The 22,866-nt window shown below is 54.3% G+C and overlaps 1 protein-coding gene across 5 annotated transcripts in view; it reads right to left on the bottom strand.

Annotated features, from left to right (window-relative positions):
- Positions 1–22,866, bottom strand: part of TTBK1 (tau tubulin kinase 1) — a 158,981-nt gene that overhangs the window by 6,305 nt on the left and 129,810 nt on the right. The gene's annotated exons all lie outside the window — the stretch shown is intronic.

The following is a 22,866-nucleotide window of genomic DNA, read 5'->3' as shown; positions in this document are numbered from 1 at the left end:
TCGCACTCAGCACCGCTCAGTTGTGGCCTTTTGCTTTTCCATCCCCAACCTCCCCTCCCTGGCTGTCTTATCTGTGCCTCCTTCCCATCAGTGACTCCTAGCCCTCCCCCCACCATGGGCTCCCCCTCCTCCCTTCCCCAGTCCCTCACTAAAATGATCAGCAATTAGTGAAGGTTGACACATCAAGTGTCTTCCTTAGGTTTTACTATTAACACTCCCTGAGGGCTTTGCTGTTTAAGCTTTGATTTTTTTTGACACACCCTGGTTTAAATCATTGGAAAGAGCCTGCAGCACCCAGCTGCATTCAGCAAGCTAGAGTCAAGGATCTCTTCTGGCTGTTTGATGGGGACAAGGGTCCAAACAGCTGTTGACTTGAACAATCCGATCTCAAATTCCTTGCCGAGCTGCGCTGGGACTCGGCAAACAGGCAGCAGCTCTGCACAGAATAACGTGCCTTGAATGGCAACACCCTTCGCCCGTTTGTGCACCTGAGACATCGGACGCAGACTCCGAGTTGGTTCCAGACCGCAGGGAAGCGCGGCCATGTGGCGCTCCTTCTCCAGCACATCCTGGGTGTTTCCTCTCAACAATGGCCATTTTTGTTACCCAGGAAAAGCTTTGGCCTCATGCCTCCTCCTTTTCCCCCCATCTACCTCCCCTGCTCTGGCCTGGCCTCTTTTCTGTGGTGTAGGCTACGGTGCAGACGGGCACCGCCAGAGCCCTCTGGACTCTCTGGTTCACTTCTGCTTTATTTCCCAGGCCCCAGGCTCTGCCGGCTGGTCCAATTGCAGCGTGACTCTAGTGTACACCATTGCGTGCGGACCCGTCTCCCTCTCCCTGTCACATCCCCACTTAGTCAAATCAGCCTCAGCTGGTGAACTGAACGCACTGCACAAGGCGATGCACCCAGACAGCTGTTCTGCCTGAGCACCTCCTGCAGACGTGTGTCTAGGCCGGCTCTGCGGCCCAGGGCTGCGTTCCAGTCACTTGCTGAGCACAGGGTCTGCAGGGTCTGCAAACAGCATTCCCCGGGGTCTTTCCAGCGACTCGGTGCGTCTGCGCCTCCGGCCCTCAGTGCAGGAGCCCCGGCAGCTTGCCCAGGGCGTTGGGTTCCCCACAGAGAAGAGACACTGGTCCCAGCACCATCTCCGTAGACGTCCTCCTGCTCCAGCCCTGTTCCATTTCCTCTGAACTGGGGGTGGGTGGTGGTAGTGGCGGATGATCCTCCACTTCCCTGTCATTGGCTGGACTAACCCCCAGTTCCCTCTTTAAACCTCTGCCTTTGCTCTCAGGCCTGCATCATGGCCACCAGCCTTCTGGTCGAAGGGAGCTGGGTGAACCTCTCTGGAGCTGCTCCTGTATGGGCTGGAAGGATTATTGCAATCCCCCAGTCCTCTACCCCCCATGAGGCCTGCACCACCTGCCCCACTGCAGTGGGGCCAGGGATGGGGCTGGATATTAATGCTCTAGCTCATTCTTCTGCTGGGCAGCATTAGCCCCTCTCCTCAGCTGCAGGTCCCGATTCCTGGTATTTCTCTCATTCTCTGCCAGTAGCTAATATCTCATCACCTTTGTACTTAAAAACCGCTCGGCCCCCATCTAGCCATGCACGCCGCTGGCCTGTTCCCACTGCAGTTTCCTTCCGCTCCACGCTCGCCATCAGCTCCTTCCTGCTGTTCGCTACACCCCTCTCTGGGATAAGAAGCCCTCAGGTGACCCGGATCTGGATCTCAAGGTGCTACGATAGCACGAAAAATAACAATTCCTTCCCTCTCTTCGAAGTTTCAGCCTTGCTGTTGCGGAGCCATGCTGCAGCCCTTCCGTTTAACCTGTTTCCTTGTGGGTCTGGCTGCACGTGTGGCCTGCAGTCACACCACACCGTATGGGTGGTGTCCTCTCTGGACTGGGACCTTCCTCTTACCCTGCACGTGCAGTTCACGCCCCTCCCCTGACTCTCCACCCCTGCGATAACTGACTGCTAGGCTGGGTTATGAAACCTTCTACGTCCAGCTCACTGTTACCTTGTGTTCCTCACAGTTCTGGGTGGCCTGGGGCTGTGTGTGTTTTCCTGGCTTGCCCTTTCAAATGCCTGTTGCAGGGAACCCCAAGAAGTGCAAATATCTGACAGCGAGAGAACTGGGCCAAAAGAAACGGCGCTCAGCATCAGCTGCCAGCAAACCTGGACCAAAGAGAATCGGTTGCAGGGACAGCGTGGTGAGACGTCCTTTCAGCACACCCATGTCCTTACCTGTGTTACTCACACTCCCTGGACTTGGTAAAAGAAAGACATCCCAAAGGAATCGTGGGCTGAGGGGGTCTCTTCACTGCAGGGTTAGCTCTGAGCAGCCAGGTTAGCCGAGCACCCACGCTGCAAAGCCCCACCCGAGTTACCCGGTGTCCGCACTGGTGCCGCGCTCCCCTGGGTGTGGTGCTAGGACTTTCGGGCGCAATCCCGTGACAGCTGAGCTCCTCTGCAGTTCTCTCCCAGTGAATTGCTGGAGAGCGCCTCTGTCTGCCTAGGCACACAGGGGGTGGTGGGAAGGCACTGGAGGATTACTGGCACTAGTGAGTTCACCTGCGTCCTCACTGCAAAGCCAGGTGGGGTCCAGCCTGCGTGAAAGCAGCACTCAAGCTCTAACCCACCCCCGCAGCCAACCTGGGCTCATAGGGCGGGAACTAGAGGTGCGGGGGGAGCTGCAGCACCGCCAGGTTTCACACAGGGCTGCACTGCCCTCCACGCCCAGGTCCCTGCTGCTGGCCCCATGCGTGCCCGCAGCTATGGCTGCAGCCTCGGCCCTGTCACGCCTGTGCGGATCTCTCCCCCTCCCGGAGACACGGCCCTAGCGCTGGGCGGGGGCGGACAGGGGAAGGGGACTGGCTTTCAGCATCCCCACTATTCAAAGTGTTCCAGCGCCCCTGCCTGGGCTGAACGCACCGTGGAACTCAGCTGCGAGGGGAGCCAGGAACAGCGTGCGTTAACTCGGCCGTGACGGCAAGCCCTGACCACGGCGCAGGACCAAGACCTGGCTTCTAATCCTGCATCTGCCTGTGGTGCATTTCTCCTCACTCTCCCCAGCTAGAGAGCACCTTTGCAAACCCCTTTGAGATCTAGGGCGGCAGACTGCTACATGCGAGAGGTGCTGGTGGCAGCTCTGTGGTTAAGAGTACGTCTACACTACCATGACTATACCAAATACCAGCGTAGCTATGCTGGCATAATCCTGTAGGACAGACACAGCCTACAGCCCCTCCCCACGTGACTGGAGCTACGGTGAGGGAAACCGTCTTCCATCCCCACAGCTGTGTCTACACTGGGGGGGTTGTTGCCAGAGACAGGGTTTGTCACACTCCTGACCAATGTAGCTATGGCAAGCTGACTCTTAAGTGCAGACCAGGCCAGAGATTGCACCAAAGATTCCTTTCAACGGGACCACTGCAATTTTTCAGCTCTGTTTCAGTGGGACCATTGCAATCTTTGAGTTCTATTGCTTTGAGAAAAACCACTTGGAACAAGAAATCTGAGCTTGTTTGAATTTTCAAGGACGCTTCTGATTCCAACAGTAGCTGTTGAGTTACTATGTTTCCAAAAATCTCTTCTTCCAGATTTTCAGCCTGGGGAGTCTCACTTGTCATCAGAACCCTTCTGGGCAAAAGGCAGACTCCTCAGAGCCCCCCCACAGCACAGCAGCCTGGAGGCACCTGAGCCAGGGAGCCCAGGTCTCCACGGCAAAGAAGGGTGATGAACTGAAAGGGTCTGGATTTTCTACAGTACGTTGGGGGTAAGAGGGGGCTCAGAACTGGGACTGGGAGGGGAGGCTTTGCACCTTCTTGCTGCTGGGGCCGAAGGAGGATGGATCAGCCCCAGACATAGATTAGAGCAGCTCAAAAGCTGCCCTGGCTTGCGCCCCCTGCTGCCAGAGTCCCTCTGGGCAGTACAGCAATAAAGAATTGCCAGGGTGCAGGTCTGTCTCTGTTATGCCTCCTCCTGCCTCTGCTCAGCTCCAGAAAGCTCCCCATGCCAGGAGATTCAGCGCGGGGGAGATACTCCCTGCCAGAAGCCTGGCTGAGTCTCCCTGGGGCTGCAGGCCGTACCCTCCTTTCAGTCTCTTTGATTTAAACCGTTGGAAACCACGGGGAATTCAGTCTTGAAGAAACACTTTGCGAGGGACAGATCAGGCTGCTAAGGGACTCAGAGCTAGACACACCCAGGAAATACAGTGTAAAGCCATAGATCTGTGTAACCCTTTGCTCCCCTCACTGCCCAGACACACACTGTGCACAACAAAGTCACCACAAGTGACACAGCCCCCTGCTGCAGGCAATCTCACGATGATCCAAAAACTTCCAGCCTTCGAGCAATCCCGGGGAGGCAAAATTAGACGGATCGACTCCCACACTGGACTGCAAGCCCAGAGACCCTGCGTTCCAGCCCCAGCTCTGTCCCCGATGGCTTATCACAGCCTCCACCTTGGGGATAATTTAGCATTCGCCCCTTTCACAGGTAGTGGAGCTTACAATAGGTCTCTCTATACAGAGCTGGGACAGAACCTGGCTCTCTAATAGAGCAACCAAGTCTCATACACATTGACACAGTCTTTCAGAGAAACATGCCAAGTTAGGAACTTGTTTAACCCATGCCAACACAATGGAGCTTTTTATCAACCTTCCGCCCCAGGTTCTGAACCCACAGCCTGCAGCTTTATAGGACAGACCGCATTCACTTCAGCTATAGGCTAGGAGCCGCTAGCCAGAGGAAAAGAACGCTCCTATCCTCTGCAGACCAGGTCTTACAGGGGAGAGACAACACACAGTGTCCAGCTGACCTGCCAAGTGTCACACTTCCAGCGTGGAACACATGCTTTGTGCAGGTCAGTGGCACATTCCTGCACCGCTGGTAAAATATTCATTATGTGTGAGAGAGACCGTCCCTGCCATACACGAGGGGAAGGTCCCCTGAGCGGTAAACCAAGAGCTGAGGGATGCGCTGTCAGAGTAGAGACCTTGGATCTACGCCCAGCTCTATCTGCGGTGACTTGGTGCAAATTCTCACAGTGACACCTTGGCTCACAGTACAGGTTAGGAAGTAGAGGAGGTATTTGCAGCCATCAGGGGAGGAGTGGGATTAGAACTCAGCCCCTGGGCTGGTAGGTAAGGGCACCTTCCCCATAGTACTGGGAGCAGAATCTCTCTGACTTGTCTTCTCCAAACTCTTCATGTCATGGCAAGACTGCCTGAGGTTATCAGCTGAAAGTCGACAATCCTGATCCCTTCGGGCCTGCTGAAAATTGATCGCAAATCTGAATGAAACACTGGCTGCCTCTGACACCTCGGCGAGCTCCTGGAGTGGGGAGATGCTCACAGCCCTAGCTCACTAATTAAACATGAACCTAAAGCGGGTGGAGGCCTTGCTGGAGCCCCAGGCAGAGCGGACAGGTGAACCAAAGCAGGCCTGGCCTTGGCAGAACAGGAACACACTAGGTATTAGCTAACAAGATAAGCACACTCCTGACCTGCGAGAATGGAACAAGAACACCCCAAGTAACTACGTAAACAAACTCCCAAGAGACGGTACAGATGGCCAAGCACCTTTGCCACCGAACCGAGCCTGTGGTCTTTCTCGATGAGTAACTCGAGGTCTGCTGACTCAGCAGTCTGCATTCTCTGCTTGTGCCGCTAACACCGGAGCTCCGAGAACAGCTGCACTAGCAGCACTGACAACTGCAGCACCAGCAACACGAACAACTTTCAGCACTACATCCCTGGAAACCAGAGGTCTTTTCATTTGTGCCTCCTGGGAAAAGAGTGAACGCAGCTGAGTGACAATCCAGCCCAGCTTACCCGGGGTTCACAGAGAAGCTCTTGAAAAGGGGTAAGCCCTGTCTGTGTAACAACTGAGCTCTTCCACTTGTTGCTAACGGTTAGGGTGACCAGAGGACAAGTGTGAAAAATCGGGATGGGGTGGGGGGGTAATAGGAGCCTATATAAGAAAAAGCCCCCAAAATTGGGACTGTCCCTATAAAATTGGGACATCTGGTCACATTTCCTAATGGTCAGCATGACACATCACAGAAGGATCTTCCAACAGATTTAAAGGAGAAGGGATGAAAGAAAACACCATCACCAGGGTTGTGCCTTTGATTCTTTAATAAGGTTTTGGTAGTATACAAGCTTTTTCCGATTGTCTGGATTAACATACATGGATTTAAAAAAGGCACAGAATCCATTGCACAGCTTCTGTTTTGTTTTTTAGATGAAGTTGCTCATTTGTTGTGGTTTCAAGTGTAGGATCTTACAGTACTCGGCAGCATTTACAGCGTGTTCTACATACAGGTATTCAGTGCATGCTTTTATACAGGAGTTAGAATTCAAACTCTCTCTCAGGATCTCTATATACACAATAATACAGGGCTTTCCTTCTGAAAAAAAGCTTTCAATGGTTTCTTGCATGCTTGGTCTGCCCAGGAGAATAGTGCAAGCGTATAATACAGTGTTATTGCAGTACAAAAAGGCTGAGGGGTTTACCTTAGGCTCTAAAGGGATTAGACACAGGAAGAATAAAAAGGCTCGGGGAAAAACAAGCTTTGGACCCCTTCAGACAACTTGGTCCTTCCAAACCAATCCCTCATTACCTTTGAAGCTACAGCAGGCAGTTCCCCCGCTGCAATGGGCTTCCGGAGCGACTCTGAATACAATGACAGGCGAGACCTGCTGTCAGACTCATGTGCTTCCCAGAAGACACTAGCCTGGAGGGTTGCATAAAGGGGACTCTCTCAAGAACCAGACCCCCAAACTGAACTTTCCACAGCAAACCAGGAAGCTCACTCACACTCAGCACAGCTGTGTCCAGGCTAACTCCATGCTATACGTACATCGGCACCATCGAATTCTGTCTGCTTGAAACAGAAACGACAACTACAGACCCCCCCCCCCCCGCACCTTAGCCAGCGTGCAGTGAGTGTATGATTTGGACTCCATCTGACTTAGCAGCGACAGAAGCGCAACACTGAGCCATTGGCTGTGGGAGATAATGCAAAGGAAGGATATGCTGGTCCCTGAGTTTTTTCATGGGAGCTGGAAGGTCCAAGAACAGAAAGCAAGTTCCCAACACGACTCAGAGCACTGCATTGGGAACGGGAAGAGGCCTTAGTCCTGAGGAATGCAGAGAGCAAGTAGAGAGCAAGAGTTTTAGTCCAGTCTTCCCTGTAACAGCTTTCAGCTGTCGGGGCCTCAGCATATCCTGGAAGTGACATTATGCTCTGCCAGCAGCGACTGAGCTCATTGGCGACTGGGAGACTCAGCGAGGGGGAAAGCCAAAATCTGAGTGCTGGAAGCAGCTTTCCTGCCAAGCCAGCTGCCCCAAGAGGTAACACGGAGCAGGTGCCCTCACTGAATACAATCCCATAGGACTGCGACGCTAGTCTGCAGACGCCTGGTATTCCAAGGTTCGGCAGCACTGGTCTCATGGAGATGATCTCCGTTCCCAGTGTCTGACCACTGGAAGCTACTCTGTCCTCCTATTGCTCTTTAGAGGTGCATATGCCACCCCCATCGCTATGCTAGCTGTGTGCCTGGCTTCTCACTGTGTGCGTTCTTCGTGTTTGCCTCACACCCCTGGGCAAGACGTGCTAGACCTGTGAAGACGTGCCAATGCCCCTGCCACAGAACTCCCTACTTCTCCTGCGATTACCATCCCCGGGAGAGTCTGCTTGAGGAGATGCACCGATGGGGAAGGGCCGTTTTCACTATCCACAACAGACCTAGGAAACGGGAAGCAAAGTGGAAGGAAAACGATGCGAAACGTGTTCCAGTCTCCAATTTCGAAAGCAACTTGATAGCAGCAAGAAAGAGGACGAAGAAAAAAGCCTGCAAAGCCAATCCCTTCCCTAAGCAGCACGAGCCCATGTAAATTAGCAGCGCTGGGCAGGAGCCTGACGTGGTTTTCTCAGGAAGGACCAAGCTGAAGGGGCAGGCATCCCATGAGCACCCCCTTTATTCACCTGGGAGCATGGAACAGCTCTTGCAAGGAGCGTGTTTCACGTTGGCCTATCCCCTGCCTGTGCTTGTGATGAAGCTGTTGATGAGGAAGCTCTGGGAGTTCTTGTAAGGAAGATATAAGCCAAGTTCGCTGGGTGACAGGAGCCAACGTGAAACGCCTTTTGCAGACTGACAAAATAAAACCTCCCAACACAGAGCGAGTTTCTCTCTGAATGTTCAGATGCATGCAGGTGAAGGTAGCATGGAGGTTAGTTTCACTCCCACCTTACGTGGTTTAGCAGCTTGTTAAAAAATGTACATTCATTGTAAGATCACTTCCCACAATGGTTTTTGTGGTACAAAGGAGGAATTTCAATACATCAGGTGAGAGTTAGAAACATTTCCTATAAATGAATCTTTGTGCTGTCATGAGGAACTGCCAATGCAGATCTCTACGTTACAGTGACCCAGACGAAGAGCACATGGTACGAGAATGCAGCAAGGGAAGGAACTGGCACACCGATCAGCCTTTACTCTTTGTATATAATAACTGAACAGTGCACAAAAAACATTCTCATGGACTCAACCCCAAGCGGCCACAAGTGACAGCAGGGCCCTCCTCATCGCAGCATCCTGGCACTGGAAAACAGCTGCAGGTGAATGGGAACGTAAACGTGCCATGAGACACTGCACTGAAACAGGGATGGACTAGCGCCAGGCCCTTTGCTCTAATTTGCATCCACACGTAGGGCCAGATCACCCACTCAAACCAGACATGACAAGGGTACGGCCCTTTGTTTCACTGAGGTTCTCCTTTGCAATAGCCCTTGGGGTACTTGCATTGATGGACACAGGCCCACTGGCCCAGCCAGAGCAGCGAGCCCGTGCTATGCCTCTGTGATAAACCTGGCCCATCACACACCTGGCAGGGCTCAGACACACCTGCAGAACTGTCACACAATCAGCAATGGAAGCTCCAGCAAAAAACCCCACTGTCACCGTGGGGGCAAAGGTGAGAAAGGGGGGCATATTTGGCTTATATTGGCCAGCCTCTCCAGTGACCCAGACGTACCCGCCTATCCGTGTGTGGAGGGAGGGCAGCCAAGCTAGGAAGAAAGGCAACCCATGTTTTCAAGTTGAGAAGTATTTGGGGTTGTTTGTTTACTAGAAACAGAAAGAGGCGTTCAGGGATTTCCAGGGCTTCAGACCTGGTCTGGGAGAAAACCCAACCCCGCTTTTATCGGCAAGCCTCTCAAGGCACATCTGCATCGCAAAACCCCCACTCCTGCTGCAGCGAGTCTCAGCCCGGGGCAGCTGATCGGGCTCATGCTACAGGGCTAAACATAGCCGAGCAGACGCTCCTGCCTGGCCCCCGAGCCTGGGCTCCAGCCCGAACGGGAACATCCACACGGCCATTTTCAGGCCCTCTGCACGAACCCGGGGCAGCTGACTCAGGCCCCGAGACTGGCAGCTGCAGGTTTTTCTTGCAGTGTAGACATACCCTGGCAGGCAGCTCTGTCTCCCCCCCCCTGAGCAATGCTAGAGTTTGGCCAGCAATTATCTCCATAGACTCATTGACCACCGAAGAGATGTCCACCTTGAATGCACTAGGAGAAGAGGGCTCTCAGCTATGCAGTGCAAGTGCCGTAGAAAGTGCCTCAGCTCAAGGTAAAGATCTGATTGGGGCAGGTCAAGGCTCTCCACTACACCTCATATTATCTAGCAGAAAAAGCATTGCAGGCTAATACAGTCTTAACACAGTACGGCTCATGTGGCCGGGGAGTGCCGAGATTCCATCTATCCCACTGAAGAGATGCCAGTTTCACTGGACCAAATGACTTTACGTGACAGATCTCCTCCCCAGGCCATGTTCATGAGCAATAGACACCCTACTCTATCCTTGCTAGAGTACTCTTGTGCCACCACGGCGCACTTAAACACAGAACACACATGTCAAAGTGAACTAAGTGCTAACGACACGCAGAGGAAGCACGTCAGAAAATGACGATGCAGGGGGGAAAGACCTGGCATTGATTTCAGTGCTAGTTTCAAAGATGCTGGTGGGTAGCCTATTTATTATTCAGCTGTTTAACATCAAAGAATCTAAAATAGAAATGATTTCTTCTTTCACTCATTCCTTTCCCCAGGATCATGGCTCTGGATTCAGGGGAGAGCATTTCTGTATGAGACACACACCAGCGATCCTGACCTCTTGCGACCAGTGAAACCCCAGGATGTTTTTTGGGATAGTCCAGGAATTAGCCCCAGTGTCACAGCCTAGTTTCTTTCAACTCGGGTAATTACACTCTGCCTCCTGAAATTCTCCCTGCAGTGTCAAATTCTTTCTTAGGTCAGGATCTCCTGGGATGCAGGCATTTAAATGGGAGGAGAAGTGATTCCTAGTACTTTGGAAAGTGCTTTGGGATCATTTGGGATGGGGTGTGCTACCGAAAGGTAAAACACTGTAACACTATTGAATAAACTCTGAAATGGGCTTTTTAAAGCTCAGACAAATGAAAGACTTCCAATTTCTCTCTGGAGCTCTGAGAACTACCTGTCACCTAGACAGGAAGAGCTCTCCAGTTCCCCTTTGCTCTGCTACAAACTGTCTGAAAAGTGCAGTGCCCCAGTCTCTGCACCCCGATTCCCTTAGGAAACCTGTGCAATGGAGAAAAGTCACTTCTCGCCCCTAGTCTAACTAGAAAGCCTCAGCTCTGAAACCAAGGCCCCCGGCTCTCAGAGCGGGCAACTGCCACCGCCATGTCCTGCCAGACACCTGCTCTGTGCAACCAAAGACAATGGATAGGTCAAATGCTCAAGGCCACCAGCACCTGGCAGCGCAGGGGAACGGAGTCGGGCACTGCCCCCAGGGAACCCTTTGCATGACGTGGTGTGGTTGGTTTGAAGCACAGAGCAAACACCGCCTGGAGCTTTAGTTTTGTTTCCCGTATGGGAGCTGTCACAACCGAGCGCCCTTTGAAATTAGGAGGATTATTAACAGGCCTTCAAATCAGCTCAGTGGCAGGAACCCCATCACCCTGCAGCTGCAGCATCCCTGCAGTGTGTGGGCGGTGTCAGCGAAGCAGTGAAGTGGCTCGGGGGAGCTGTGCTTCCCCCCCCCGGCAGCAGCCTTGGGCATCATCATGTCGTTTGGTCCTACCCCACGGGCAGGGAAGGCTGACAGAGTGAGAGACGCTCGTTGTGTGTGTGTGGGGGGGGGGCATTCACCTCTCTACCACAACGGGCCCCTCTCCTGCACCCTGTCAGCCGTGCAGCTAAAAGGGACTTGGGCAAGGGATGAAAGCAGCAGAGCCCCTGCTTTACACACCACGCAGCCTGGGCAGAAGACGACTACAGACGTGGGGGGAAGCACCCCAAACGGGTGAAGGGCTGATATTCTTTTCCTTGCCAAGCCTCTTTGGCTGCTGGCTTTTACCTGCTTCGGACGCAGGCACCAAAGATGAACGTCCCCCGCAGCAGAGCTCCACAGAGCCCGTGCTGGTCTAACGGCAGCGCGCAAGGGCTGGGAGAGAGCTTCCCGGGATAGCGCTCAGAGCTTGCCCTTGAGCTCCATAAGGTCTCTGAAGGAGACTAATGCACCAACTCAAAGGAGGGCCAATGACTCACCCAGGATGGCCTGATCCAGACAATGGAAGAGGGAGATTGGAGGCCTTTGCCTAGTGCTTCCTAAATTAGCGTCACTCCAGCATTTATAGCAACGTTTTCACCGAGAGGGGTTAAAAGTCAAGGTCTCGTCAGCTCTTTGCTATGGGATGAAGGGAGGGAAGACTACGGGTGTCGGGCAGAAAAGAAGGAACCGGGACCCCAGCCCACACATGGAAACCAGGTTATAGGATAGGAGGGTTTTGCAGATAACATACAATTTGATCTGCACTGGATCCTACCCCACTGTGGCCTCACCACGTTAGTGGGGCTTATTTTGAATAGGAGCGGTAAATAGCGACAGGGAACACGTGCTGTGCAGAGTGGGGCACAGGCCAACAATAACAGAACGCTGCTCATTCAGGACACAAGCACCCCCGGCTCCCGGTCCCAAACATTGCTAACGCCCCAGAGTCTGACTTCACAAAGGGTGAGTTTTCTTGCGCTGGTGTGGAGGCTGCAGCCAGCGAGTTAATTCTGAGAGCTATCAGGCACCTGGGAAAATCTGACTAGGACAACAAACTCCTTACACGCACCCCGGCTGCAAATCACTTTTTTCTGAGGTTTGAAGTTTAATATTTGACAATTGCTCGTTTAAACGTTTCCATCTGCGATTACAACAAACTTCTCCAACTTCATTGCACCACAACCCTCTTCTGACAACAAAAATGACAACACGACCCCGGGAGGGGGGACCGAAGCCTGAGCCCCACCACCCCAGGCAGGGGGACCAAAGCCGAAGTGAAGGGGAGAAGCTGTTTAAAGGCATTTTAAAGGCGGGGGGGGGGGGCTGTAATCTGAGTCCCTTGGGCTTCAGCTTTGGCCCCGGGGGGTGGGACTCGGGCTTGAGCCGCGGGCCCCAGCAAATCTAAGCCAGCCTTGGTGACCCCATTAAAACGGGTCCCGACCCTCAGTCTGAGAACCGCTGCAAGACACTAATGTGGGAGCTGTTATGGACCTGCACTCTCACATGGGGGGTAGGAACATTTTTTAGATTCCTGTAACTATAAAACGAAAAAGGAGCTACTTGAAAATTCTTGGCAGCCGCCATCTCTCTACAATCCTCTCCCCCTACAATTGGGGACCCCACGGTGCTACTCAATGTGCTTTGTTGAGTACGCGAATAAATAATAATCTGACAAAACAAACCCAAAACCGCAGCCCGTGTCCCTGTAACAGCAAGAGCCCCCCAGTTAGCACCTGCCTAGTCAGCCTCTACCATTGTGGCCACCCTCTGACCTCCTGTACGGCGCAGGTCAGAGACCCTCACCCACTCCTGCAGCCAGCCACTCCGGGAGCTACAGCCTGTCTGTACAAAGACAGCCAATCCCTAGTGCTGGCGATTGGGTGGGGCAGGCAAAGGGCCCCTCCCCTCCTCACAACTTTTTAAACGGGGGGGCTCTGCTCACTCCTTTTTGAGAACCTGAACTCAGAAGGGGATGAATGGGGGGCAGCCCCCCCCCGTAGCCCCTGACCAAATGTGGGGGGCATAACGGCAGAGGCCTTTCCCCTGCTGGCATGATGGAGGGGTGGCTGGACCCAATCTGAGTGGGTGGCGCTGGGACCTGACGGACAGGGTGCAACACCACTCAGATAGGGCTCGTTTTGGTTGCTTCCCCCCACTTCCGTAGTCCTTTCACGGCCCCAATCCAATCCCAGTGTAATGCTGGTGCTTTCCCTGCATCCCCTGGTAAGCCGGTCCATGGTTATCTACAGCTGAACAATGAAAAACATTAACAATGTGCATCTTATTTCCAGTTTAAACTTTGCTGACTTCAGTGTCCAGCCACTGGATCTCATTCTGCCCATCTGCTGGATTAACGAGCCCTCCAGGATCTCTCCAGGAAGGTACTCAGTGACTGTGATCTGTCACCTCTTAACCTTGTCTTTGATGAGCTAAATCGATTGAGCGCCTTCTCTCTCGTACAAGGCAGGTTTCCCAGACCTCAAATAATGCAACTCTTTTCTGAACCCCTTCCACTTTTCCAGCACCATTTTAAAAACGTAGACACCGGACCTGGACACAGTATCCAGTAATGGTCTCCTTGGTACCGTACGTAAAGGTAACACCACCTCCTGGCTCCTGCTCAGCATCTCCAGCTTATACCCCCCCAGAATCGCCTGCACTTTCTGCCCCAGCTTCCCACTGGGAGCTCACATTCACTTGCCTAACTGCCACGACTCCCAAACCCTTGTCAAGGCCCTGCTTTCCTGGATCCACATCCCCATCCTATCGGTGCGACCTGCCCGCTTTGCACCTCGATGTCTGGCCTTGCTTTTAGCTGTGTTAAAGCGCATGCTTGTTTGACTTCACCCAGTTTGCCAAGTGACCCCAATCGCTCGGTACGACAGCCCTGTCCTCCTCATTATTTACCACCCTACCAATCTGTGTCACCTCTAAACTTTACCTGCAAAGATTTTCTATTTTTTTCCAGATCACTGGTTAAAATACTGAATAGCATCGGCCAAGATCAGATCCTGGGGGTCCCAACGAGAAACACCCCCATTTATTGATGACTCCCATTTACAAATACATTTGAGAGCTGCATCAGCCAGTTTTCAGTCTATTAATTCATTTTTTAATCAGACTCTCCTGCAGTATTAAGTCAAATGCCTTACAGGAGTCTTAAGTCTATCACGTCAATGCAGCTGCTGAGCCCCATCTCAGCTCCATGCCGCTGACCGCCCCCTCCCCTCCTCGAGCTCCCAGCGCCGCGGCCAGGGGCTGACCCCCCCCGACCCGTCCTCCCCTCGCCATGGCCAGAGGCTGGGGCTGACCCCTCCCCCACAGCTCCCCGTGCCACAGCCAGGGGCTCTCCCCCCTCTCCCCGAGCTCTGCATGCCACTGCCAGGACTGGGGCTGACCCCTCCCCGCACCGTTGCCAGGGCCAGGGGCTGACCCCTAACCCTACCAAGCACCATTTTACCTGCAGCTGGGGCTGACCTCCCCAAGCCCTGCGGCTTGACATCTCACATTGCCACCCCCCCCACACACATTCCTCCACGCCCTGCTGGGGGGGTGCACCGGACTTTTTTGGTAAACTGAGCATTTGTTTGTTTTCTCTTGCCAAGTGATAATGGGATAAATGCCCGTTTTTGTCAAAAAAGTCAGGATGGCCGGGACAGAGCTTCAAAAGGGAACTGTCCTGGCCAAAAGGGGCCGTATGGTCCCCCTATCTCGAGGCAAGTGGGTCCTGAGGGAGCCCAGCTTGGGTGGAGGCAGACGCTGGCCTGGATAATCGTGTCACTCCCGAGAGGCTGGAGCAATTCCTCGCCCTGGCACTGGAGCGGCCCTGGCCGCGCTGCCAGCTCAGCCTGGCAAACACTGTCACCTCCCAGGAGGGCTGGTGAGTGTGGCCAGGGGGCAGGGTGTGAGGGAGTGGGTCTCAGGGGGCATGTGGGGGGCTGCTGGAGATTTGTGTGTTTTGGGTGCTAGGCAGTGGGGAGGGGTGTCTATCAGGGGGTGCTAGGCAGTGGGGGTCTGAGTGGGGTGCTGTATAGTTGTGGTGGTGGGCTGTGGGGAAGTGCATTGGGCAGTAGTGGTGCGGCTGTGTGTGGGGGTGCTGGGAAGGCCGCTGGGCATTTGTGGTGGAGGGTCAGGGGAGGGCGGCTGCTGGGTATAGCAGTTCCAGGGTCTGCTGGGCATAGGGAGTTGGCGGGTGTTGGGTGGGGGGGCTGTGTGGCACGGCATGGGCCCACCCCCGAGGGGAAAGGGCACTCTGGCATTACAGGGCTGGGCAGGCCAGTGTGCATCTGGCAACTGCTGATTTGCATACAGTGCCCTTGCACGGGGCTGGGCGGAGCGGGGCAGCCCTGCCATGCTATGTCCCAATGCCCCGGCCAGCCCCTTGCTCTGGGGACCAACCTCCCCACGCCATTCTCCTTTGCCCCCATGGGGGTCCACAAATATGTTTGGCGCCGGGCACACAAAAGGTTAATCCAGCCCTGATAATTAAAGGCTTGTAATTATGCTAGCCCTCTCGTTTATTAACTGGCAGAACATTGGATTCTTCCAATCCTCTGGAACGACTCTAATTTTCCAAGACTTTTAAAAATTAACATCAGTCATCTGGATAGCTCTTTGGCCAACTCCTTTAAAACTCTTGGGTGTGAGTTCTCCAGTGTGGCTGATTTTCACATGCGTAGCTTTAGTAAATGCTGTACACTCAAGAACATGCTGTCCAGTAAAAACAAATGTTATGAACATACAAAGGAAAAAAATCAGAGTTGATCAATCCTTCAGAAATCATCTCCCGGAAGATTATTCGTGAGGGGAGCGAAAGCTTGTTCTCCCCTGGTTTCTACACCTAGCAACACAGGAGGTGCCAAACTGAATTAGAACATTGGTCCATCTAGTCTGGTTTCCCCACTCTGGCAGTGACCAAGGCCTTGCTGATGATAGGACTGAACCCCAAACTGCAGCGAGAGTTTTTGAACTACCACAAAAAGGCTGCATACATCACAAATCCAAAGAGACAAACAGAGGACTCCTGTGAGGACACGCATGGACCACGACTGAGAAGGAAGCGTTCCTGGTGATTCAGTCTGAAACAACCCTCTGATGCAGTACAATGCCAGTAGCTCTCTCTTAACACCCAGCTCTGTCCTGCCTGGCCACACCAGCACATTCTCTGCTGTCTGAGCTCCCCAGAACTATGTCGTCAGCACCCCGGGCTTGGTTCCTTCTCCAGAGTCCTCTCCTCTGGGCTCACATCCCTCTAAACCCCTAAGCCTCACCAGTGCCTCTCTCCTTTTATAGACCAGCACTTCTCTCAGAAGAACAGACCAAAGACTCAGGTCAAGAGAAGATAAATACTGCATTCACTTAACCACAGTGGGCTGCAATCCAAGCCTGTCCATACACTGCAGCTGCACTGGGAGGCGCAATATTGCCCAGAGAACACTGACAGATGACACAAGGGTTCTGGTGACAATTTCAATCACCCCTGATGTTCCAGAGCCCCTCAGACTCCAGGCTCTGTTTCAGACGGGGTCTTCTGGGGCTCTGTGCAGCGGGTGCTGAGGTCCAAGGCCCACAAGAAACCTGATCTAATTAGTAAGAGAAAGAAACTGGCATGCCTTGGGATATTGGCTCTCCGGGGGCACCAGGAGCATGTGCCAGGCAGCAGAGTCTCTAGAGAAGCAGCAAAACAATACTTAGAATTCCTGGAAGTTACTTCCCTCTTTTCCTCATGTGACAGCTGAGACCAGCTATCCTGGGACTCAGCATGCTCACCAGTTCATTGACGAAACACACCAAAGCAAAATCAGAGCTATCACAAGAACGGACATGGCAAGGCAAGGTGGCTGTGCTGGTTCGCCTATGAAAAGCCAGAGGTGCCTGAAGCTTCAGGGGTTTTTCAAAACAGCGATCTATAGCTGGGCCGGTAAGGAAACCCTTACTAGCCCACTACACTTGGCAGCGTTCCCGGGGCAACGCAGGTAGGTTTGGAGCAGCTGTAGGAGGGGAGAACAGACAAACAGGCTCACTGTCACACACCAGAGACACAGTCACGGGGGACAGAAAGGTGTGGTCACCGTGTGAAAAACAGACTGCAACAAATGTTCTGGGATTTCAGAGCAACAGAGAAACGGTGACCAGGACTCCACAGAGACACAAATCCTGAGGGACTAACTCAGCCAAACGGCCAGGGGGACTCTACCTGAATCCAGGCCGAGTCAGACGGCCCCCAGATTTGGCCCAGTGTAACAGAGCAATGACGACAAACCTGACCTGGATTTTACTGGAGAGTGGGCGCTCTCTGAACCTGCACTGCCTCTCCTCTCCGGGCCTAACCTGAAAACGTGTTTGGCGTGTGCGCGTGTTCCGTGAGGCAGCCGTGAACTCACAACCCCGTGGCTGCACAATACCACCACGGAGCCCAGCAGAGGAGCGCTGGAGCCAGCCCGCTAATGCCTGCCATGTTCACCGGGGCTGTTCCCATCCACCTTCAGCCGGGATGCGGCCTTGCCCGGCGTGTCGGATGGCTGGAGCGGCAGGTGTTCTCAGTCTGGGCTTTCTCCTGCCTGGCTCTGGCTGAGGGGGCGTTGGACGTTACAGTACCTTAGGCCACGTTGTCTGGGATTCAGTATTGCGTTAAGTGGTGACGCACTGTGGGGAGGTGGGCGTTATTATTGCATGGCGGAGGCTGCTGCTCCTCCGTACGGGCTATGTTTTATGGGTGAAGCGGGCCCACACCTGCTGGAGCTGGGACCTGGAAATGCGGAGGACAGATGGCATGAGTCTGTGGTTTCCTGCCGGGAGGGGCAAGTGCCTGCGGTGGGGCATGCGCACGGGGCTGCTCTCCGCTGACCGGCTGCGCTGTATGAAAGTGCCACCGAGCTGAGGGTAGTGCTCTGTCTCCAGGGCTGAGGAGGAGAAAACGGAGGACGCCAGTCTTCTGAGGGGGCTGTACCTCGGGAGGGAGTGCTGAGAATGCCTGTCCTCCTCCAACTGAAAAAGACCAAGAAGAGTGGAGGAAAAGGTGTCAGGTACTCGCTCCTGGTTTGTGCTGTGCATGCTGCAGACATCTTCGCTGGCGGGCGGCAAAGGCTTTCGTTCTAGGCTGACCTTACCTACTGCTCTGCATTGGTAAACTGTGTCAGGCTGCCTGGAGACCCTACGGGACAACTAACACCTGCACTCAGATTGCACCAGGGGAGCGGGGCCGGCCTGCCTTCCCCAGTGACGTGGGAGCATGACGGAGAGAGGGAGCGTAGGACTCCTGTATGCCAGTCCCCTGCCCCAGCTGCCAGGCACTGGCTCCTCAAGCCACCTCCATCGCCTGCTTCTCTGAATCATTCATCTTGGCACTGCAGCTAGGCCATTCAGACACCTTATGTACAGGTAACAGCCAGCAGCTGGGCACTGGTGGAAACTCTCTACTAAGACAGAGCAAACCCCCTCACAGCTGACACCATCACATTCCCTGACTGGCCAGGACTGGTGGCAGGCTCCTTCCAGGGGTTCGACGGCTTGCCCCCTCCTGTGAGCGGACAGATCAGTCCTTTCTCTTGCCTATGCCGCTGAAATCACAGTGCGCCACCTCTGCCCTTCGCCCCAACAGGCACAGGCTTGGGGCACTGACCCTGGGCACGTGGAGAATCAGGGGCTGCTTGGAAGGCAGTCAGTGCGGAGTGACCACTGCAGCCATTTCTCAAAGGAAGTTAAAGGGCCTGTCTAGAGTGGAGCCCAGGGAGCTGTAAGCCCTTTCTCTGACCCTGGGCGGGCCAGGAGCCTGGGAGCTCTAAGATACGCTCGGCTTTGCCGTCGCTCCACCGTGCCCCAGTCCACCTCCAACAGGCCTCTTCCTGCCCCACATGCCTATCTGCCCCCACTCACCCATGTTGGTTTATGCTGGCGGGACCTCAGAGCACCACTGCTAAGGAAACCGACACACTCCTTCAGGAACAGCGTCCAGCCTTCCCTATGTGCTGAGGGAAATGGCGGCTTTCCAGCCACACTCCCTGGTTCTTTAGCTTCAGGGGACTTGGGAATGCTAACCCACTCCTCCCCTTTCCACAGCTGTCTGCCTCAGCCCCGAGGAGCATGCTTGTCTCTCAAGTCCACTCACAGCTGTCAGGCCACCAGTGGCCAGAAGGAACCTTTCCCTCAAAGCAGCATCCTTCCCAGTAAAGGCTCTATCCTCTCCTCCGTCATGCCCCTCCTGGACAGACACTTCCCGGAGGAGGACTCGGCACTCCCCAGGAGAGCTGGCAGGACAATCCGAGCAAAGGGGTGTGGGAGGGCATCGTGACTCGGTGGGGAAGTTCAGCTGCATCTTGTCTATGCCAAGCCTGTCCTCCTGACACAAACACACACGCGTAGACACTGGCTGAGCTCCCCACCTGATCACATGGCCTTCCAGTATTCCCCTCCCACATCCCTTTGGTAGTTACATGGTCAGTTCTTGAGGACGGGACCTTATCTATATGCCAAGACCGACAAATCCCAGCCAGCACATGCACTTTCTCACCCAGGAGCCAATCTCCCATTTGGGTACCTGCTGTAAACGGACTGATGACTGGGCATGTCCTTCATTTAGTTCAACTCCCCCTAAGTGCTCCGACTCCTGCTTTCTGTGCTTGGCAGACTAAGGCTTTGGCTACACTTGCACTTCAAAGCGCTGCCGCGGCAGCGCTTTGAAGTGCAAGTGTAGTCAAAGCGCCAGCGCTGGGAGAGAGCTCTCCCAGCGCTGTCCGTACTCCACCTCCCTGTGGGGAATAACGGACAGTGCTGGGAGCCGCGCTCCCAGTGCTGGGGCTTTGACCACAATGGCGCTTTGCAGCGCCGCAATTTGCAGCGCTGGAGAGGGTGTGTTTTCACACCCTGCTGCAGCGCTGCAAATTTGCAAGTGTAGCCAAGGCCTCAGAGTCCCTTCTCTGCCAGCGCTGCAGTGCGTTTAGGCTTATAAGTGCTTCTCCGGGGACCGTTAGATCATCCAGTCTGACCTCCTGCATAACACAAGCCAAGGACCCTCCCTCCAGCCCATAAAAGGTGTCTGAGGTGCCTTTCTATACCCATCAAGCATGGTGCGGTATGGCTGCCTTTTGGGGTGGGCTGGGAGTAAAGCAGTGTCTCCTTTAATTGGATGATTCGCTAATGTCTAAACTCTATCGCCAAAGCACCGAGGAACCAAGGACCCAATATGTTTATGGAATTTATGCTGGTGTTAATGGATGGGAAGGCGCGCCTACCTCGTCTCGTTGATATCTGTTAGACACGGTCTCTCACTGCCTGCCACTTGGCGCTAGGGCTAGCCGTATAATGCTGTTCTGGACAGACCTGGGTGCAGTAAGCCTTTCCTCGAGGGGCAGGGAGGAGGCAGAACGCAGCAGGCTATGGTGTGGCTTAAAGGAATCTAGCTGGGTAACTACTACTGAACTGTAGGTCTGGATTGCCATGAGCCGGAGCGCTAGTTAATACATGTAAATGAGCTACACTTTATGTAAATTGCTGTCTTTCTTCCCTGAGCCTCCTACTGCAAAGGCCATTTGGGTCCATGTATAGAGCCCAGAATCCAAAGAGCTTCTTCTCACAGGCACGAGCTCTTGGAAGAGCTACTCCCACCTTCTGTGTGTGTGAGATAGATATATCTACGCGCTCACTGGCCATCTACTGTATTTATCTACTTATAGGCACTCAGGCCTCGGAGGCTGGCTCTACACACACAGCTTGCCGCTGATTTGGGGGGAAGCTGGCACGTGCCCAGACCCAGCTCTCACTCTCTCCACTCAGTGACTTGGTGGCACTTACACAAGTTGGGGCAGCGTGGGTACATCCCGCTTCCCAGCTACTGGACGGGATCCACGCAGCCCGTGGTCTGCACAGCCCAGCCCATCTCCCACCAGTGGGGAATGGTTCCCTAGGCCCCTGGTGTGCTCCGGGGCAGTGGGGAGGGGCGGGCATGGGTGAAGGCACCAGCCCCTCCGTCACAGCCAGAAGCAGCAGGGAACTGTGGGACCTGGGGTGACTGGGGACCCAGAAGAAGATATTAGGGACCAGAGGGGCAGGCCGTGGGGGACAGAGCTCCCAGGGTCTTTTGGAGCAGGGGAAGGGGGACGGGGCAGGAGAGTCTGAAGCAGCCTCCTCCATTTTGCTCCTGCAACCTATTCTCCCTTCTTCTGCTCTGGTCCCTTAGTACTGCTCCGCCCCCTCCCTGCCTGACCCCTTCCAACCTGTCCCCTATGTCCCTGCCCCCTCCAGCCTGTCGTCCTCGGCCAGCCTCTGGCCCCCCTGCCCAGACCCTCCCCCGACCTGCCCCTGTCACCCTTAGCGTCTCTCCCCGCTCTGTTCCAGCAAGACAGCTCCCTCCTCCATACTGCCGGCATGCCAGCAGGGGAGGTTAGACAGCCTCCCTGCTCACAGTTCTGGTGCCTGCAGCCACAGAGGCCTCCAGACACTGGGCAGAGCGATGCAGGGAAAGTCCTGCTCAGCCCCTGCACCTCTCTGGGCGGGTGGACAGAATCGCTTTGGGCTGCAGCCCCTGGCGGGCAGCGCCACAGCGGGACCCCCCGAGTCAATCAGGCCAGGCCCCGCAGAAAGCACAAGTAGGGAAAGCAGCACGGTCCTGGTGCTGCGATTGCTCTCCCTGGGTCTCTCACCCATGCTACCCGCAGTACCTGTCGACAGCTCTGTCCACGGGAGAGGGCTCGGGCGCTCTGGCGCATTAGCAGTAAAGGTGATTTGCTCTGGCTAGATTCGGCGCTCATAGCTGTGCACTGCCAGACATGGCGGATCCCAGATACGGCACAAGCACCTCCCAGCCTTTTCAGTGAGGCCACGCTGAGGCTCCACACTGGGCAGCGCTAGGTCTGGGTGTTTCTCTTTGGTGACTCAATTTTAGTCTCCCCTGAATGTTGTTCCAGAGCAGAGTCCGAGATTCCAATGAACCAACACAGGCAGCTAAAAACAAAAAAAACCCACCAGCAAGTGTGTGTTCACAGCCTGCACTACAAGGCCCTCAAACCTACACTCGACAATACAGAACCAGTCGTAGACTGGGCATGCGTCTGCACAGCAACCCGGAGAGAAAGTCAGCGCCCCACACGCCTGCTTCAGACACCCCACTTCCCAGGCAGGCACCTGCTGCATGACACAAGAGTTACAGAGAAGAGGCAAAGTAGTGAGAGCATGAGGTAGGGTCAGGGGACTTTTAGGAATCACGAGGGCAAGGTGTGGGGGGGAGGGGGGAAGGAGGCACTGCCCCTGCTCTACAGGTAGAGCACACATCACGGTCAGCTCTCAACCACACCCAGAAGAACAAACTCTTCAGAAAACAAACTTGAAAAAGAAAAGCAGCATAAGACTGGCCACACTGGTTCAGACTAAAGGTCCATCCAGCCCAGTATCCTGTCTTCTGACAGTGGCCAGTACCAGGTGCTCCAGAGGGAATGAACAGAACAGGGAATCATCCAGTGATCTATTCCCAGCTTCTGGCAAACAGGTGCTAGGGACACCATCCCTGACCATCCTGGCTAATAGCCATTGATGGACCTGTCCTCCATGAACTTATCTAGTTCTCTTTTGAACCATTATAGTCTTGGCCTTCACAACATCCTCTGGCAAGGAGTTCCACAGGTTGACTGTGCATTGTGTGAAGAAACACTTCCTTTTGTTTGTTTTAAACCTGCTGCCTATTAATGTCATTTGGTGACCCCTACTTCTTGTGTTATGAGGAGTAAATAACACTTCCTTATTTACTTTCTCCACACCCGGCATGGTTTTAT

This window comes from Mauremys reevesii, linkage group 3 (genome assembly GCF_016161935.1).
Source record: "Mauremys reevesii isolate NIE-2019 linkage group 3, ASM1616193v1, whole genome shotgun sequence".
Classification (NCBI taxonomy): Eukaryota; Metazoa; Chordata; order Testudines; family Geoemydidae; genus Mauremys; species Mauremys reevesii.
This window is presented reverse-complemented; position numbering and strand designations above follow the sequence as displayed.